Source organism: Clytia hemisphaerica, unplaced genomic scaffold, assembly GCF_902728285.1.
Source record: "Clytia hemisphaerica strain Z4C2 unplaced genomic scaffold, Clytia hemisphaerica genome assembly, whole genome shotgun sequence".
Taxonomy (NCBI): domain Eukaryota; kingdom Metazoa; phylum Cnidaria; class Hydrozoa; order Leptothecata; family Clytiidae; genus Clytia; species Clytia hemisphaerica.
The window spans coordinates 1,990,013-2,003,233 of record NW_027103510.1 but is presented as its reverse complement, the minus strand read 5'-3'; positions in this window follow the sequence as shown (position 1 = coordinate 2,003,233).

The window sequence follows — 13,221 nt, the reverse complement described above, 5'->3', positions numbered from 1 at the left end:
TCTCAATGTTGACTCATAATTTTTTTCTGATTTTTTGCACAATGATGCAAAATGGCAATGCCCAAAATGTGACGGAGCCAGATTTTTAAGGAAAATTTTTTTGGGCAAATTTGGGCCAAAAACAGCTTAAAAGGTTTTTTGGGCCTGAATGGTTTAAGTGATTTTCGTATTTGGGGAAATTTATTTTTACCATTTTACATTATTCAACACACAAGCTTTATTTTTCCATTCTGAATTTTTGTACAATTATTGTCACTTTTTTCTTATTTTCATCTGATGTTAATCATTAGGTAGGTCCATTCAGCATGTTGCGTGTTTCTTCTTGGTATCGAATTTAGACTAATACTTTTTTAACATAACTTGAACATCATATCCAACTGGGTCAAATTTGAAATGATTTTTGACTGTTTACATTTCCTTTTTAACCTACAATCAAATTTCCATCGTTAAGTGTATGAAAACCTTTCTTTTGATTTTTATTACAGCTAAGATAAATGAGAATGAGAAGGAACAAACAGAACAAAAAGAAATGATGATGAAGAAACTTTAACGGAAGTGAGCAAAGAAACTGGACAAAAAGAGATTGAAGAAACTGAGCGGATCAAGTATGGAGAAACCAATAGAATTGAGTATAGAGAAACAACGACGAAGGAGATTGAAAGAATAGGGCTGGAAGAGGTTGGAGAAACTCTGTGCATTGAGTATGAGGAAGGAACTTTACTTAAGGAGATACGAGAAACTAGGCGGGAAGAGGAAGGAGAAACCATGGGAACGGAGCAACATAATGAACTCAAAGATAACGAAGAACCAATGGTGCATGATAGTGGAAGTAAAGATGAGATTCTTGAAGAAGTAGTGGGACTGGGTCTGAGACTGATGACAGCTGTGGTGAAGAGGACGGGCGTTACGAAAGTTTAGGTAGCCAAGACACGACGGACGAGGAAGAAGACGATGATTGGTGATAAGTGATATTCTTGTGAGTCCTTTTGTCGTTCTAACTTTCCGTATTGAGCTCAAAAAATGACGTTTCAACGGGACACTATAACATTAGTACCAGTCTTTTCAAGGTAAAACGGTGGGACGCGAAAGAATATTCTTAAACAAAACTATATTTTCATTTTCAAGAATGCATTTGTTTCTTTATAAACTAAATTCCCTTGCGTTGAAAACATAATTATTACCTAATTTTCTAAGATTTATATTTTTTTCACAGATGCTTTTAACCTTCATTCGTGGTGCTTTGTCATTGGTGGGCATTTGCATGGAGTTTATCTGTGGTGAGGGAACGAAGCGCAACAAGAAGGGGAAAGATTAGTCTAGGCAAAGTCATCAAATCAAGGATAACTTTACCCGGGTAGGTTTCATCTTTTATTGACACTTTCTACGTATCCTTCAAGGTGATGGTATAAACACAAGCAACTTACATTTGGCTTTTGGGAGGCAAGACAGACTATTCAACCTTGATACATCCCAGAGAGCAAGTTACAAATTTTAATGGAAATCTTCTCAGGGAAAAATAAACTCTTAAAATAAAAAAGTTCTTTCATCCCAGGAGATAACTTGGCCGAATGAATCTTAATCGGGTATTCGCTTTCTCTAGATCTTTTCTCTAGGTTTACTTGTGATTGACCTGTTTTTTTTTCTAGGGTAGCACATAGTTAATTGCTGTATTCGACATGGCGCGTCGTAGATCAAGTTTTTCCTCATAACTTTCTTCAACAAAAATAAAAAGAGGTGGACTTAAAATGAATAGATTCCGAGACTACTTTCTGAAATGGGGCCAGATTGACAAAAGATTTTATTTCTAAGCAACTGCTCGATCAGAACTTATTTTCTAATAATTTTGTTAATATTCGTTACGCAGTTTCTTACAATCAGAAGTGTTTCATCTTCGCTTTATTATAACGACAATCATTGCTATATATTTCTCGGTGTAAATTGGACACAATCTCGTGTTGATTGTTTTATCTTAGATAGTCTTAAAAACGATGGTTACAGGTTGGCAGGTTCACAGGGAGGTCACCGAAGTTTTTTTAATTTTGGTTGATTTTTTTGTTGTTGTTTTGTGAACATGCCACCTCGCAAAGGAGGAATGGGTAAATCCCAAGCATGGAAGCCAAAGCTTTCTAGAACTGCTTGGAGTAGCAGTATAATCTCCTAGATTTAACCTTGCATGTGGAAGTTTGATTCCCAGGGCCTAATAATACTGGAAGCATTGTTCTGAAGAGAATAGGTGACGCGTCTATTAGGTGGGAAAGACTGGGTGGCTAGGGATTAGTTTGACAGATTAGTTACATAGACTAGCTGGTTAGCTAGACAGTGCCCTGCTGGTTGGGCTGGTTCAGTGATTAGTTAAATAGTTGATTTAGACAGTTTATCTAGTTAATAAGGTGGTTTTTGATGGGATGTAGTTGGATTAATTAGACATTTGAGTTAAACGAGTGGTTAGTGTTGCTGAAGCAGTATTGGATTGGATAGTTCAGGGGTGAGTAAGACAGTGGAGTTACATAGACTTGCTGGTCAGTAAGGTAGCGATGTTGGATTGGATGAATCCAGGATTACTAGGATGGCATAGTTGGATTAATTAGACATTTGAGTTAAACGGACTGGTTAGTTGCTGAAGCAGTATTGGATTGGATAGTTCAGGGGTGAGTAAGACAGTGGAGTTACATAGACTAGCTGGTCATTAAGGTAGCGATGTTGAATTGGATGAGTTAAGGATTACTAGGATGGCATAGTTGGATTAATTAGACATTTGAGTTAACGGACTGGTTAGTTGCTGAAGCAGTATTGGATTGGATAGTTCAGGGGTGAGTAAGACAGTGGAGTTACATAGATTAGATGATCAGTAAGGTAGCGATGTCGATTGGATGAATCAGATTACTAGGATGGCATAGTTGGATTAATTAGACATTTGAGTTAAATCGGACTGGTTAGTTGCTGAAGCAGTATTGGATTGGATAGTCAGGGGGAGTAAGACAGTGGAGTACATAGACTGTGATCAGTAAGGTAGCGATGTTGGATTGGATGAGGATTACTAGGATGGCATAGTTGGATTAATTAGACATTTGAGTTAAACAGAGTGGTTAGTTGCTGAAGCAGTATTTGATTGGATAGTTCAGGGTTGAGTAAGACAGTGAGTAAGACAGTGGAGTTACATAGACTAGCTGGTCATTAAGGTAGCGATGTTGAATTGGATGAGTTAAGGATTACTAGGATGGCATAGTTGGATTAATTAGACATTTGAGTTAAACGAGTGGTTAGTGTTGCTGAAGCAGTATTGGATTGGATAGTTCAGGGGTGAGTAAGACAGTGGAGTTACATAGACTTGCTGGTCAGTAAGGTAGCGATGTTGGATTGGATGAATCCAGGATTACTAGGATGGCATAGTTGGATTAATTAGACATTTGAGTTAAACGGACTGGTTAGTTGCTGAAGCAGTATTGGATTGGATAGTTCAGGGTTGAGTAAGACAGTGGAGTTACATAGACTAGCTGGTCATTAAGGTAGCGATGTTGAATTGGATGAGTTAAGGATTACTAGGATGGCATAGTTGGATTAATTAGACATTTGAGTTTAACGGACTGGTTAGTTGCTGAAGCAGTATTGGATTGGATAGTTCAGGGGTGAGTAAGACAGTGGAGTTACATAGATTAGATGATCAGTAAGGTAGCAATGTCGAATTGGATGAATTCAGGATTACTAGGATGGCATAGTTGGATTAATTAGACATTTGAGTTAAACGGACTGGTTAGTTGTTGAAGCAGTATTGGATTGGATAGTTCAGGGTTGAGTAAGACAGTGGAGTTACATAGACTAGCTGGTCATTAAGGTAACGATGTTGAATTGGATGAGTTAAGGATTACTAGGATGGCATAGTTGGATTAATTAGACATTTGAGTTAAACGAGTGGTTAGTGTTGCTGAAGCAGTATTGGATTGGATAGTTCAGGGGTGAGTAAGACAGTGGAGTTACATAGACTTGCTGGTCAGTAAGGTAGCGATGTTGGATTGGATGAATCCAGGATTACTAGGATGGCATAGTTGGATTAATTAGACATTTGAGTTAAACGGACTGGTTAGTTGCTGAAGCAGTATTGTATTGGATAGTTCAGGGGTGAGTAAGACAGTGGAGTTACATAGACTAGCTGATCAGTAAGGTAGCGATGTTGGATTGGATGAATCCAGGATTACTAGGATGGCATAGTTGGGTTAATTAGACATTTGAGTTAAACGGACTGGTTAGTTGCTGAAGCAGTATTGGATTGGATAGTTCAGGGGTGAGTAAAACAGTAGAGTTACATAGACTAGCTGATCAGTAAGGTAGCGATGTTGGATTGGATGAATCCAGGATTACTAGGATGGCATAGTTGGGTTAATTAGACATTTGAGTTAAACAGAGTGGTTAGTTGCTGAAGCAGTATTTGATTGGATAGTTCAGGGGTGAGTAAGACAGTGGAGTTACATAGATTAGATGATCAGTAAGGTAGCAATGTCGAATTGGATGAATTCAGGATTACTAGGATGGCATAGTTGGATTAATTAGACATTTGAGTTAAACGGACTGGTTAGTTGTTGAAGCAGTATTGGATTGGATAGTTCAGGGTTGAGTAAGACAGTGGAGTTACATAGACTAGCTGGTCATTAAGGTAGCGATGTTGAATTGGATGAATTAAGGATTACTAGGATGGTCAAGTTATATACTCGTCGTTTAATTAATTAGTGTTAGTAGGGGGCCAAGTCTCAGGTCCCGTGGCAACTTTTATAGGACTAAACGAAGCCTGTTCCATTTCAAAGTTAAGTATATAATTAAAATTTTTTGAGAAGAGTCAAATTTTTAAGGCCCGGGAAAATCTTTTGTGAACAAAATAGTGACGCCATAGGCAAAACTGCAAAGGAAAATAAAGGGTAGAAAAATAGCTTATTTTCAAAAGTCAAAATAAACGAAAATGATCGGTACCATCAGATAGAGCATGAAATTTTGAGCAAAAAAATGTATTACACCAACTCTCTAACTAAAAGACACAAAGAAATACAGCCGCTTGAAGTTTAAAAACATACCAACGTCAGTACGATCAAGACAAGATTTGACGTCAAAATCACAGTAGAGCTGACAGTTAGTTGGTCTTAAAGCAGCTGTATTTCTTTGTGTGCTTTAGTTATCAGATGGTATCGCAATCATTTTCTTTTTTTTTGACTTTTGAAAATAAGCTATTTCTCTACCCATTATTTTCCCTTTGCAGTTTTGCCTATGGCGTCACTATTTTGGTTTCCTATAAAAGTTGCCACGGGACCTGAGACTTGGCCCCCTACTATATAGCGTGATACATGGACTAGAAGAGGGGTAATCGAGTAGTTTTGGATGGAATAGAATAGTTAAGAGATTAGATGGTTAAGTTGAATAGTAAAATCAAGATAGAGAAGGAGAGTTACATTGTGGGGATAAGGGGTTAAGTCGGGTATTTTACTTATATATAGTTACTGGTTATTTATGGGGTTGTGTAGGGATTATCTAATTGGGATGGAAGATCACATAGACTAGGCTACTACTCTCATTTAGGTAGAACAAGACAAGGCAAGTTTCAAAGAAAAATAAAGTTTGTTCCGAAAATTTGGCAGTCTGCGCATTTTCATACATTGCTCTGGAAGGAAAGATTATATCATGAAAAGTGAGACCTTGCTAGAAAGAAAAAAATTTGACCAGATTATTTTACGGCCTTAAAATCTTGCAAGAACATCAAAATGAAAACAAAATAAAATAATTTTTCCACTCTATCAAAAATCTAAAATTTACACTTCCCTGAAACTTTAAACTTCACTGATTTCAAATATGTATTCATAATAAAGTTATATTCAGCATATATCTGAATACATATTTGAAAGCAGAAAAGTTTAAAGTTTGAGAAAACTGTAAAAACTTTAGGTATAGTGGAAAATTGTGCTTTCCTCTTCATTTTCGAAGTGTTGAAAGATTATAAAACCTTAAAAAGTAATCTACTTGAAATTATCTTTCCAGTGAAGTATATCTGTAGTTTTTCTTCTTAGGGATCAATGTATGAAATTATACACGGACTGGGAGAGACTTTTATATAGTAGCTTGTATGAGAAGGCTAGATAGGAGGTTTAAGGGTAGTTACACTGAGAAAATTTAAGGTTGACTGGGTTACTGGTGAGTTAAGTTTAGTAAACTTGACAGCCTAGAAAATGAAGCAATTTGTTTAAAAGAGGTTTTCTTAGGTTGTTGTATTAGGTAGTCAAGTAGAGTGCGTAAAATAAGTTATTAATACAATATTAATAGGAAGTTTGCTAGACAGTAAAGATGGTAAGACAGTTAGTCCAGTTGCAAACTTGGTTGGTACATTAACAAAAATAGTATATATGGGTTTTTATTTTACTTTCTCATTACATGGTCCTTTTAGACTTCAAAACCATTTTTGGCCGAGAGACACTTAAAAGTCAATTCTGAAGTTCCTTACTGACAAAAACTCAACTAAGCCACCGGAAATGGACGATACGTCTTCAAAATGCTAATTTCTTTGCTGACGTCGGTATTTTTGAGAAAAGTTTTGACGAAAAAAAATTACTTTCAACAGACGCATCTGGAAGAGCACTATTAATTAGGCGTCCATTTCCTGTGACTGACTCGAGCAAATGATACACATGACCCAATTTTGGAGATCTGCTCTTCAAGCCTTATCTGATGTTATAATTAGTTTTTGTCAATTAGGCACTCCAAAAATTGGCTTCCTAAGTGTATCTCTAGGCAAAAAGGACCCTGCCCCTTTCAAGGCCCATGAAAAGATTTTCCTCGGTTTTGCCAGCTTTTCCAAAACTGGTTTTGAAGTCCCAAGGCACCATAAAATGAGAAAATAAAATCTCATCGCATGGTATCTTGAAACAATAAAACCAGTTTTTGCCAAGCTGGAAAAACAGGAAAAATGTTTGTATTGATTGGCACCTTAGTTATTTTGATACATGATTCCCCTACCCCTTAGCTTTTCAAAAAGGTATAACAAGTGCTTTGACTGAATAAGTCGAACCACCTCGAAAAATCGAACAAATCCCCACCCCCCTACTACTAATAGAAATAATATGAACAACAGTGGTAGTATACCTCATCCTACATCATTTTAAGTACCATGGCGTCAATGTATTATTAAGAAAAGAAAACTTTAACAAATTTTGGTAATTATTTTTTTTACATTTTTAGAACGGTTCCCTGGTCTTATGGATTATGTTTTCACGAAAAAACCCTTACCTTTGGTTGGTTGTAAACTACAAGTAGAAAATGATAAATTGAGAAAAGAGCTGGCTCTCAGGTATATCATTGATTCCATACCTATTTTTTATTTTCATGTTAAAATGTAAAAGCAAATGGTTAGTAAGCGTATTATCAAGTTAAACTATCAACTCAAGATAATGCAGATTTATGTTTGTTTATTCTGACAGCCTATCGAACAATGCACAATTAAAGTTACAAATAGAAGAACTCGAAAATGAGGTGTGATGAAGTTTCGTAGAATTCTGTATGTTTTATGCCAAGTTGTGAGGATGTTCCTGTGTGCTTGTGCAAAGGAGTGTTATCTTAAGAGAGGGGCGTATTATTTTGTTGGTGTGTCGCTACGATCTTTTTTGCGTCGGTAATTCGGTTATCAACAAAAAATGTGTCGGTGTTTGAGATGCTTTCCGGTGACGAAAAATGTTAAATTTTTAAATAGCTGATATAGTAATCTTGCTTAAAACGTCGGAGAAATGGTGCTGAATCAAGGGTTACTTTTCAGGAATCCCTCTTATCCTCCTATCTCATATTAAGATTTTTGAAAAGAAAACCTGATAAAAAGCTAATTATGTGTCCGTATTGCTGTGATTTTGTGAAAAACTGTCGGTATTTCAGTGTCCAGGACCCTCTAAGTAACCTCTATTTGCCCTGGCGACATTTGATGAAAATTGACTCTGTTTTAATTTAAAAGGAATAAAATGTACCACTATCCCGTCTATAGAGAAAAGAAATTTTAAGCTTTTTTTAATTTTTTTTTTTTTTTTTTTTTTTTTTCTAGGTGACCGAAGTTTCAGTTGAAATAGCCCTCGAGAAAGACAAGGTTAGTATAATATTTTAGATTTGAATTTTTTATGGATAAAGCAAGTTTTCCTGCATGTTGTTTTATAAGCATACGAAAATTCAAAACTGGCTCGGAGATGCTTAGATCTAGAGATTGAAAAGGCTAAAAATGCTTTAGGGAAATTCCAAAAATCGGTTAAATCCCAGCGAAGAAAGCCAAATTTAGGAAATACATTTTCCATAGCGTCAGGAATGGGTTTAGTATGTTTTTGAATTTTTACCAAATGTGAGCCTAGATATGCTTAAAAATGCAAACTCATGGATGCGTCTCACTTTTTCTTAGCAATTGAAAGAAGCTTCTATCGAACACGCGACTGAGCTACACAATCTCAAAAACCGAAATGAGGAATTGATGAAAAAATTGGTAAGACAATAATGCACATCCAGAATATTTATCTTTATATTGTAGTACTTGTCATTTTATGTTTGAACTTTTATCGGCACTTCCGCTTCCGGAATGTTCTTCTTAATTTTGAAAGGTGAATTTGGGTTATATGAAATGTCGATTCGTACTGTATTCGTAGAGCCTGGTGTTTGAACTATATTAAGCCCTTGCATTGAAATCATTTCTTCCTTAGCACACCCGCCTCTTGTTGGAGCTACGGAAAATAAGTTTACTATGATAAAAATTTTTTTACTTTTTACAGGGTTGTCAAATACTAACAAGACTGGGGGATGTTTTCGAAATGAAGAAGAATCTAAATGGTGCAAAGTTAGTGTTTGAACAAGGCTTGTGTCAAAATCCAGACGATCCCATACTTAACAAAAGGCTTGACTTACTCGAATTGAGAATAGGTATTTCAATTATTATATATTATGTTTGAAATATTTCCATTTTCAGTAAAGATAATGTTGGAGGTAAAAGGAAGTTACAAGAAGGTCACATAGTCACATACCTTAAGGGAAGAAATTTTGGCGGAAATAAAATTTGGTGGGTTTGGCGGATTTGGCGGATTTAAGCAAATTCCGCAAAATTAAGTTCCCTCCAAATTTAATTTTCCCACCAACTGCCAAATGAAATTCCTGCCATATTTAGATTTTTGTATTCATTCCCTAAAATGTGACTCCCCAAGCGAACTGGAGTACATAAAAATCTGACCGGTCTAGGCCGGCCAAGAGACCGGTTATGCAGCGGCCAAAATACGACCGGTCCATTGTTTTTTTTGATCGGCCAAAAAGCGGGCAAAAGAAAAATTTTGCCCAGTTGTTTTTTTTCGACTGTAGCGGCCCTTTTCGACTGTAGCTGCCTTTGATGAATTTCGAAGCGGCCTTTGGATGAATTTTGAAGCGGCCTTTGGTCCGGTCTTTTTACCGGCGAACGATAAAAGCATAACAAACGATGTGTATTTTAGGGAATCGTTCGGTAATATTTTTAGTATTTTTAGATAAAGTTTATATTGCGGAACGTACCGAAATCAATTTGTTTGTCAAGAAATAAACCGTTCCGTAAAGTATCAAAATCTCAACGTGCGAAGAACCTTTTCTTTTGCCTTCAAGCTGTTGAAGAGTCAGGTGCTTGGATGTAGTGTCAGAAAATTTATTTTGTTGGCTTTTATCTTTATATCTAAGATTGTAAGTATTTTAAAACATTTATTAAACTGACACTTAAATAATTGAACCAGCTAAGCCAATTGAGAATTTTGATTTTGCAAAGAAAAAGACTTTTGCTTGTGTCAACCCAAAGTTCTCTTACTGTACCAAAGCAAAAAGCAGGACAAATTTCAAGTTTTATTTACTTTTTTCAAACTATGTACATTTAAAAACTCCTAGTACAACCCCAAGGGCTTTCTAGTTCGACAGGATATTGTTTAAAGAAAGTAAAAAGAAAAAAAGGGAAGAAGAACTGCTTCTTCAGGTTTTGGAGGGAAGAAAACATTATTTTTTCAAAACAATCTCAAGATTGATATTCAAAAGTATGAATTGTTTAATTCAAACAAACTAAGACGGCGATCGAAAATTAGTTATGTTCGCGTCGCAGAAGGTCTCAAAAATTGATGCGGACGGGCGGGCAGAAAAATTTCCGGGTTTTTGAAATATCGCCTGAAGCCCTCTGCCCCAAAGAAAAAGAAATACATTTGAAGAACTAAGTTGTTTCTTCTGGATTTTTCCTGGAATTTTTATTGCATCTCCGCACTTAAAAATCAGTGAAAATATGATGCGGGCAGGCGACGCACACAGAACAATTTTTCGATGGCTGCCTATAATTTCAAAAACTGAAAATATACAAATTACAAACTTTCATATCACAAATAACTAAGGGTGTTTGACCCTGAACCCTGTACTCATTTCCCAATCAACAATTAAGCTCTATTTCTAGAAACAAGGTGGGTGAAAAAAATTATGTTCGTTGTGATAGTCAATGAACAAATATTTTAGATTTCTCTCTGTTTTCGATCAAAAATTGCTTCACATTTGTATCTATTCAATAAGAAAGAACTTGTAATTTAAAAAAAGTTAGCAAATGAGTTAGCAAATGAAATCATTTTATCTCAGAACAGAACCTTTAAATGAATAGATAATAAAAGGCAAGATCTTGTGTAAAAGATTGGACATTTCAAAACTAAATTAAAATCATTCTGACAGAAACCATTTCCAAACGTTAAAATAATTTCAATAATGGAAAATGAAAGTGTTTCATGATTAGTTATTAGCTTTTTTAATGCTTTTTAATCCATTGTCTGTATTTTTTTAGCCTTGCTGTAATCATCCTTTCAACGTGTGATTCTAAAGACTTAGGAATGTTAAACTTTTGATATGCAGATTTTAAAATTGTTTGCATTTTTGTTTCATCAAATTTTTGTAAACCTTGTTTGCCATTAATGTTGCAGCTTACAATTTCTGGAATGGTATACCACTTTTTGATTTCACTGACAGCATATTCTGCGGCAAGTTTGATGATAACTCCATCGCATTCAACACTAGCTGCAGATGCGGCAAGCTGTTCTGCAATACGCTGTATCTGTTGGTTTGAATTTGCTAATGGTTGTTCGGCAGTTGCGTTTGGTTGGACTTCTGTGGCCGTGACTTCAATGACTTCAACTTCTCTCTCTCGTTCGTGTGGTGATGTTATCCAATCTTTAAGGTTGTTGTTGTTGACAAAATTGTCAATTTGCCCAATGTCATTCAATTTAATGTCATTTATTTTGTCAATTCTGGTATGGATTCTATTGAACTCAATTTTCATCCAGTCTTTTAGTTCGTCCAATTTGGTCTCAAAGTTTGACTCTCGAGGTCTTGACGAAGCTCCACTTAAAATCACAGGGTTTCCCGCTCCTGGTAGTGTCCAGTGTTGGCGAGGGGAAGTCAATGAGCGTCTTACTGTCAGTGTCTGTTCTGTTGATTGTAATTTCTTACATGTTTCGGGTGATGCTGGCGGGGTTTGTTCAAAAAATGTTGTCTCCAGTGTTCCAGGTGGTGTTTTGATTGGTTCCGGTTTTTCCATTTGTTCCATTGTTTTGATTGGCTCCGGTGTTTCTGGTGGTGTTTTGATTGGTTCCGGTGTTGCTGGTGGTGCTTTGGTTGGTTCTGGTGGTGTTTCGGTTTGTTCCAGTGTTTCGGCTTGTTCCAGTGTTCGGCTTGTTCCAGTGTTTCGGCTTGTTCCAGTGTTTCGGCTTGTTCCAGTGTTTCGGCTTGTTCCAGTGTTTCTGTTTGTTCCGGTGTTTCTGGTGGTGTTTCGGTTGCATTCAGGGTTTTCCGTTTGTTGCTCTTTTCGGTTTGTTCTGGTGACAGTGTACGTTTCGGTCTAGACTGGACTGCAAATTGTGGCGTGTTTAGTCTGACTTCCTTTTCCATGAAGTTTTTGCGTTCTTTTGATTTAATGCGTTCCCTCTTTGAACAAAGATCAACCTTTTCAATCAGGAAGCCATTGACCATTTTAATCTTCTCTGATTGTCGCTCACGAAAAGCATTCATTGTCTCTTGCTCCTTTGTAGTCAAGGCTCTAGCCTGAAAAGATAAAATAAAGTCTTGGTTAATAATTAATCATCATGAAACTAAAGGCCAAAAAATGGGACAACCTTCGAAAATAATTTTCAACTGGCTAATTTTCAAAAAAAATCTCTTTTTTGCCTAAAATCAATTAGTTGAGACACTTGAATATTACAAAAAATTATCAAAATTTAATCTTGCCAAAAATAAAATAGAAATCACAATTATTACTATTATTCGTTATTTTCAGGTTTTGATGACTATCCAACTTGACTACATAACTTACAGTCCGCAACTTGAATAACAAAAAGAATGATGCTTGGAATGCCAAGGAATCGTAAGTAACTTACTGGTTCTGGGCCACTTTTATCTTTCTCTGAGTCTTTGGCTCTCGCAGCTTTGGCAGCTGAGGTTGCTTTTGCTTTGGCAGGTTTTTTGGTGGCTGAGGGTGTTTTTGCTTTGAGAGGTTTTTTGGCGGCTGAGGGTTCTTTTGCTTTCGAAGGTTTTTTGACGGCTGAGGGTGCTTTTGCTGTTTTGGAAGGTTTTTTGACGGCTGAGGGTGCTTTTGCTTTAGAAAGTTTATTGGCGGCTGTCATAGTTGCGTTGGAGGTTGATTCAGATGGTAGTTTCTCAGGGGTCAAGGTTGCTTTAGATGTTTCGTTCTGTTTTTTCTAAAAGTGAGAAATTACTAATGAAAAAAATTCTAAAATGAAAGAGAAAAGTGAGTTTAATTTTGACAAACTTATTTTGGTGAGTGGCAGATTATAACTTCTTTCTTTTTTGTTATCAAGTACACCTTTTCAATGAGTTTGTCAAAATTAGTTCTTGTCTAAATTAAAAAATAAACTCACTCTTCTCTTTCATTTTTGAAATTTTTCATGTATTAGATTTTGCAATTTAGGATTTTTGACAATTTTAAACCGTACTAAATTTCAAATTTCAGTAAAAAAATTGCTAAAACTGCAAAGTTAAGAAAACAAAGAGACACCTAATTTTCTCATCCGGGTATGTTTATATATAAAATTTCGCCAGAATTTTATACGTTCTTCTCAATGGTATAATCAGATTTTAAAAATTCTTAAAAAATATTTTTCTGCTCTGTTAACTAATGACGTCATTTAACAGGTGGTCGGATGAGAAAATTGGGTGGATCATATAAAAAAATTCAGCATAACT